Source organism: Onychostruthus taczanowskii, unplaced genomic scaffold (assembly GCF_017590055.1).
Source record: "Onychostruthus taczanowskii isolate IOZ18803 unplaced genomic scaffold, ASM1759005v1 scaffold15, whole genome shotgun sequence".
Lineage (NCBI taxonomy): Eukaryota > Metazoa > Chordata > Aves > Passeriformes > Passeridae > Onychostruthus > Onychostruthus taczanowskii.
The window spans coordinates 5,341,623-5,349,715 of record NW_024498685.1 but is presented as its reverse complement, the minus strand read 5'-3'; positions in this window follow the sequence as shown (position 1 = coordinate 5,349,715).

The window sequence follows — 8,093 nt, the reverse complement described above, 5'->3', positions numbered from 1 at the left end:
AGGTAATTTAGGCTACTGACTTAGATGAAATAATGAGCTCCTGCTTAGAATGCTTCAATCACAAACAAGCCTTACTCCAGTTTTTGGTAGGTAATATGAGCATATTTATGTGTTAGGGAACTCACACAGGGTTTTTTCCTTCCCTTGTCACCTTTTCAAGTCATCTGTCACAACATGTAACTTTTCATCCACACAGAGTTGTAATTGCTCCCTAAATGGTATGATCACAGCCTCTTAGGCTGGCTAGCTGTCCACAGTTAGCAGCTAACTAACAGCTAACTAACTGCTGCTAACTTATTAGCAATCCTCGCAGCTAACTCCTGGCTGCTAGCAATTAGCATCACTTATTGCCCACAAATGGTCCTCAAAAATATGCAAAGAGTTTGTTAGAGGAGCACTTCTGCTCACAATTTCTTTTTAAGTACTCATTCAATGGCCTTGAAATACGACAAAATAATTTCTTGTCGCATTTGAGATCACAGAATATTTGTACCTTCATTGAAAGAAAAAAAAAAATAAAAGGTTCAAGATACTTTGGCTCTGTCACAAACAGGGATTCTTAATTTGAATGGGAAATCTAACTTCTAGGAAGGAAATGCTTGTATAAGGAAAGATTTGTAAAAAGCCTGTTAGCAAATAGGCTTCCATTACTTATTTTCATGGAATTCAGATTCCCCTGGATACCATTAGATATCTTTGCCTCTTGTTGATGTCATGATGGTTGTAGTAATGATCAAAAGGTCAAATCTGTGGAACACCTGGTGGAAAACATAAGATCAACCACTAGCAGCCATACAACCTTGCTATAGAAAAAATATCTGGTGTATTCTGCAAGGCATCTCATCTCCCTCTCCAGCTCCTGAGATGTGCCTGAAGTTTATGTTCCACAGGTCACATTTCCCAGAATCAGTCTTATTATTGCCTATTCCAGACTTTCATGCTGTTTATGTCCCCTTCCTTCCTCTACAATGCACAAATAGAGGGTAGCTCAGGAAAAGAGGATGATGCTCCAGACCAGAAGGGCTCCCTCTCCTCTCAGCAGCAGTGCAAGCAGATGGGGTTGATGCAGGTAACAGGCATGGCATAAGAAGGGAAAATGTGGATCTCATGGCTCAAGCTGGGTGATAGTTATCTACAAATATAAAGGCAAATTTATCCTGTGCCACTTAGAAGCTCTACTTATTTATTCAAAATTATATTTAGCACATGGCTGCCTTGCCCACTGCTACCCACCAGCTGCCCAGTACCCAGTGTACAGGGTCTGAGCTCTGAGGAAAATGTGAGGTGATCTGACTCTTGATGGAAAAGGAGTTATCAGAAAATGAGTTACCATCTCTGCCTGAGCTGCTCGCTGTGGGATAGGAACACGTACACAGACAGTTGCCACAGAGCGATCCACAGGCTGTTATTTCATACAGACCTTATCTCACTGTCATTTTTCCACTTGTCAGGCTCTATAGAAACCATCTTATTGGAAGTTAATAGAATGCTGGTTCTTAAAGCTCCATGTCTACAGCACTTCCAAAATTTTTCCCATGAGCAGCAATATTCAGGATCTGTGTATCTGCTGCAACTGCTCCGTTTTATTAAAATGTGGTGATGCCTGAAAAATTTTGAAGTATCTTGGCAAAAATGGCTATAAGACCCCCTTCCTCTTAGCGCAGGAACATCCCAATCTCCTTTTTTATTTTAATTTGTTTCAAAATTCTACTCCAGGAGAACACTTGCATATCATAAACCCTGTTTTGCTAGAAATTCAGCCAGGGACAGAGCTGAAGTGAGTTCCTTTGCTTCCAGTATATTTCTGCTGTGATGGAAGATGATCTCTCAGCATGCTTTTATGGGTTTAATTCTACTTATCCTGCTCATAAACACACACACACACAAATACCATTCCTCCTCAGAGCAATTTGTTTTCTTACATATTGTAATAATTTATCTGTCTGCTTCCTGCCAATTGGTGCATAGGCAAAAAATATTTGATAGCTCACAACAGATTGTTTTCAGAAGTATTATTTTCATCAATCAGTCCTTTTACAGTGAAAATTAAATCATGTGCTCGAGTTTTGTGTGTTTTCCTTTCCTTTCTTTTTAAGTGGAAGATAATGCCAGAGCGGAAGAGCTATCAAAATATTTTCTATAGACGGACTCTCTGGGCCATAGGGTCTTTTTCATGTATTCCCTCTGAAACGGCTGAATGTGGAATTTAGACTTGAGTCTGGCTATTACTCAGAACAGACCTATATTTGGAAGAAATGAGAGACCTGATGGATTTGTTTTGCCCAAGGCCTCACACTTTCTTTGGAGGGACTCCAGGCCCGCCCACACATCCTTGTCTTTTCCAGGTCCTGTAGCAAGGAGAGAAAAAGAAACCATTTTGGAGCCAAATTCTCCCACCCTTACACATGCTGAGTAGTACCCAGCCTCTCAAGCAATCCCAGCGACAGCACTGAGCCTGTTTAAGGTGCTGCACACAGGCAATTTTATCAGCAAGATTATCAGAATCACTGTGGGTGTACTTGCTTTTTCCCTGCCTCAGTGATGGTCAGCTGGCATACAGGGCTAGGGTCAGCTGCAGTGAAACTTTGTGAAGCTGCAGAAGTAATGGATTTGGCTACCTGAACTATTAAGATGCATAAATATTTTTCCAAAGGACGTAAATCTTTTCCTCCTTGCTCAGGCAGAACCTACCCCAGGCCAGCCATATTTGACACTCCCCTCCGAGAAGGTCCAAATTCTTTTCTTTTGATTCAGTGTAGTGACAAAACAAAAGCCTTCAGGGTTACATCCTTAGGAGTTACACTGGTCATTCTGCTCTTCCAGTTGTCATTCTTGCATTTCCTCACAGAAGCCAACAAGTACCTCATCCTCCTGTCAGTCTAAGGCAGCAATGATGGGAAAGGCAGCCATGGGGCCTCCCGATGAAAACAATGGCACAGAGGAAAAAGCACCAACCAGTAAAAATATGTCTTTTTGTCAGTTTGCGTTTCAGCAGTTTCATATTAATCTTGCACAAAAAAGGTTCCATAGCCAAGTAAAACACATCTTGTGACTTGAAACTGAACTGATGAACTCCCCATGGGCCCTTTGCTTATCCTGATAAACTTATTTTTCCTAGATGGAGTGCATTTAGAACCAAATAGTGTATGTTATTAAATCTGCATTGTGCTCTTCAGTTATACATGGGAGAGTTAGTAAATTCAGTTTGTGGGTTTGGGTTTGTTTTGTTTTTTGGCTAACCAAGTCTGTCCTCTACCAATTTTGGTCCACCTTCAAGCCTCCAGCTGCTTCACTGCTTCCCTGCAGATTTGCTAGTGATGCCAAGGGTACCACTGTGTTAGGAGAATATGCAGTTATGCAATTTGGGGAATTTGGCAGGACAGCAAGGGGAAATTTAGGCTGGCCTCCCACCCACTCCCATGAGAAATAGTATTGTATTACAAGGCAGTGCTGTCATCCTCAGAAAGAACTTCTCAATCACTTTCCTCTGGTTCCCTTAACATTTTGATCTTTGTACTACCTGGTGAATATAAAACTTTCTTAACCATTTCAAGAAAGGCTGGGGTGGAGGGGGTGAGGTGAAGGAAGGGTGAGTAGAGAAAAAAACAACAAAAAAAAAAAGAAAGAAAGAAAAAAGAAAAAGACCTTCCAAGAAAGGAAACCTCATTACCCTCAGTCTTCTTTGTCTCTGCTGAGCCATGAAGAAAGAAGAAAACAAATCAAGCTTCCATGGAAAGGATAGTGTTTCCCAAAGAAACCTACATCATTAAACTCTTCCATGTACAACTTCACACATGAAGACCTCCTTACACCCATTACTGAAATGCCATAACTCCCCCAGTGAATCATGACCACCAATTAACTGTGCACAGAAGTGTTACACGACTTCTTGAGTCAGGAAATGAAGCTACCAGGAAAAACCCTGCAGCAGCTTTGCCTTACACACCTACTGCAAAAACAGAAGGTTCTCTAGAGCCTGCTTCCTTAGATATCCTACAGTATGGAGAAATTCCAGTTGGCACAGAAACAGAGGGGTACACACACACATCCCCAGTAATCTCAGCCACCACTAATCAGGAGTTTATACGTGGGCTTCGAGATTTAGTCAAAGACATTACTTTGCAGCAGTCTTCAGCTGGCACATGATCAGAGGTTGGCAGAAAGGGTTATTGGCTGTATCATATTAAATATACATTAGGTTTGGGTAAAGCTGGTGGCCGAGGCCCAAGGTGAAAGCAAATCTCTGGCACCCTCTCCCACCACACAAACTCCCCAGGAGAAAGAATGACAGACTAGAAAAGGAGCAGAAAGGCTGACAACTGGCAGAGCAAAGGCATGAGGAACAGAACGGACCCATAGATAGGGCCGAAACCTGTTTGCTTTACATAGGTTTTTTCATTGTATTTGAGAAACATTTCTGCCTGAATGGGAACTTTTTAGCATAAAGGACACAATTTTGTACCTGTTGGAGTGTAGGGGAGGTCACTTAAGATTTTTTAACCCTGCCTGAGAAATATTAGCCTTATCTGAGGTATTTAACTTTGAACACGGGATATAAAAGATAGAAAACAGAAAACGAGTTCTTTAGAAAAGAAGTTTTTATGTGGTGTGTGCAAAACAACACACCAAAGAAGGCCAACAAGTCTTCTGAAGGGTCTAGAAAACATCTTATGTGGAACAGCTAAGGCCAATGGAAGCTCAGGGGCACCTCATTGCTCTCTACAACTCCCTGAGAAGAGGCTGTAGGCAGGTGGGGGTCAGTCCCTTCTGCTGTGCCTGCAGAGAGAGCACAAGAGGAAATGACCTTCAGCTGAGACAGGGCACATTCAGACCAGATATCGAAAAGGTTTGTTCCCTGCTAGGGTGGTCAGGCATTCAAAGAGGCTGCCCAGGAAGGTGATGGAATCACTGTCCCTGGAGGTGTTCAAGAGTATCGGGATCTGGCACTGGGGGATGTGGTTTAATCGTCCAGGAGTTACAGTGATAGTGCTGGGTGGACAGTGGGACTGGATGACCTTGAAGGTATCTTCCAACCTTAACAATTTTATGATTCTATAGTTCTATGAAAGCTGAATCTGACATGGCCTTGCTGCCTTGCAAGACACAGGAGTCCTAAATTTTGAGTGAAGACTGCCTTAGGAATGAAAAGGGAACAGCTGGCCAAGCACTGCCCTCTCAGCAGAAGATGGTAAAATTATTGTTGCTGTAACTGTATGCTAGGTGCTGTCTTTTACCCTGTTAACCATTTTGTCAAGGGCTTTTTTATTTGCATTAGTTTAAAATGTTATTTATTGATGTCTTTGATTTGTGCTTGCAAACGGGGAAAATTAGCTCATTAAACTTGGGAAAGTTCAAGATCATTTTCCCAAGGTTTTGGGTGGAACCTGAGCAACACATGGACATTCTTAAATGTAAACCTGGCCCCTGATGAGGCATTAAGACCTGGCAAAATGGGTACACTTGGGTAAAGAAGGTGACAGCTACTATCTGATGTATCCAAAACAAATCTCTACTCCCATCCACAACCAGTGGTGTTCGTCTTCAAGGTACGTCTTTCACAAGTAAAATAAATAAAGATAAATCTATCACAACTGTGATGGACCTAACATAAACATCTAAATGTAAAACATAACACCTAACACTCGTCAGGTACAGTTACTAGAAGAATCCTGCCTTAAAACAATTTTGGGTGCCATTTACAATGGTGTGTTCTATTTCGGCTGTTGCTGAAGCTGTGGAGTTTGCGCATGGCATGCAATAAAACAGGATGTACTGCTGACTTCAGTGAAGCCAGTTTGACTGATCTCACTTGCAGACTCAGACTGAGCAGCTAAATTTCTGTTGAGCAGGCTAATAGCTAAAATGTGGAAGTAAAAATAGAGGATGCATTTACAGTCATATCACTGTGCAGATTCAGTAGTTTCCTATTATACTTATTGAGAAAAAAACCCCAACTGTCAGTATTATGAAATATTTTTTGAAGTGGTAGACTGCAGACTTTAGATACTCTGCTATAAACAGACAATTAAAATGAATTCATTGATGGAAAATATCTATTAATCTGTTAATTAACAAATGCTGTCTTTCAATAATATCTCACAAGATGACACAGATGATCAACGTGTTTTGTACAAAGCTGTTAGGAACAGTCTCAATAGAACCTGTAAAATAAAAAGAAATAAAGAAAAAAGGCCTGTTTTTAAGTATTTCCTGAATGAATCCCAAAACTGATGGGTTAGAAATGGAATGTGTGTTGGATGATGATATGAATTTTGTACAGTGTTTAATTCTTCTGCTTCAGACATTTCAATTTGGTTCTGACTTTTGAATTAGTTCATATTTCTTGCTTTAAATCTGAGTAAACAAAATTATTTAATTCAAATCCTGTGTCTCTAGTGTCCTACAAAGGCAGGCTTTGCAACTGAATCTGAGGTTTAGCCCCTTTGGGAAATGCTGTGTGAGCTGCAGGGAGGCTAAGGAGGAAAGGGTATTGTAAATGAAATTTGTTAGCCACTGTTGCTTAGTAACTTTCCTCCAATTACAAATTTTATCCTTGGGCAGAAAACAAATTAAAGGTCATCAGAGTGGGTTTTCTGTCACTAATGTGTCATCCAGTATTGCTATCATGTGCATACACAGTTTGGGAATAATTCCAGCCCATCACTAATATGGTACTGGCTTTCTGATGATATTGGCTGTCTGGGCAATTTCTCTGTACTTTGTGATACATCATTAATTTCTGTACTGCTATATTACTCTGATGAATGGAACTAAATATAGATTAAGAAAAAAAATTCAAAGGAAAAATGCAATAGGAAGTCAAAGAAAATTTACTTCCTATTGCCTTGACATCTCTATTTGTCCAAGAGCTAGACTGAAAACATGAAGCAAAGAAGCAATGATGTCATTACACAGAAAGCTAAAGAACACATCACTCTATACTACTTAAGTGGAAAGGATGGACTTTGCAAAGAATTTGCTGATGAAATTCTGGAAATTCTTCCTCACATTCTAGAAGTTTACCAAAGCCTTAGAGTGTTGACTAACAGTTGAAGACACTAAAATTATAACAGAGCACTGTGGGGCCCTGTATGATTCATACCAATGGCTTAGTTCTGTATTAAGCTGATAAAAAGTGGTATTACAACAGAATTTCAGAAGAGCTGTGTTAGGCTATGCTATATGGTGTGCTATGTTGCCTGAGAATTTAGGCAAGGAAGTTCAGGTCTTTTGCTTTCTAATATAACAGATTTGATATTGTGAAATCCTGTTTATATTTGTGTGCAACACAGAGCAAGATAAATTGTATCATTTAGGAAGCATGAAACGAGAGGAAATATTTTTGTTCATAAGGAGCAGCGCTCATATAAGTGAGGAAGAAGGTACTCATGTAGCTGGGGACACCAACAAAAACCATCAAGAGCTGTTTTACTCTGAATTCCTCCTACAACACCATCACAGTCTTCTGCTAGCAACTTCTCTCCAGAGAAACAGGTTCAGCATTTATCACATTAACAGACTTCCACCCTCAGCAAAGGAGTTATTTTGAGCATGACATGAAAATCTTTCACTAACAAGATCTTGGTAGATGAAATTAGCACATCCTCAAGATGCGTCGTACACAACCTGTTACTCCACTGCAGCTCTGCTATTTCACACTATTGGTCAGTGGAAGAGAGAAGCAAAAGCACAGCAGGTGGGAAAAAATGGGAGAGAGCCCTGGATGCATGGTAGTTCTGAGCAGCAATTTTGCTGTGCTTGAAGCAGAGTAAAGAGTGTGTGATCTGCTCCTGAATTAAAGGACCACTCTCACACACAGCTGGAGTGGAAGAGTGCCTGCAGTGCATGTACTGTTCTTCATGCCTCAGGAATATCCTGTGCTTATGCCACATGAAACAATAATATATACTTTAGTCTTTTCCATGCCCTTGCTAGACAAGCTGGGGACAGAGATGAGCTCTGATGCTTCAATAAGTTTCCTTGAGCAACAGGAGAAGTAGGGCAGAGAAAACTGCTGAAGAGAGCATGAGGACTCATGTCCTACAATAACTGTGGGCTGAATGTTATCCTAAAAGCAGAATCAAAAGATAGAA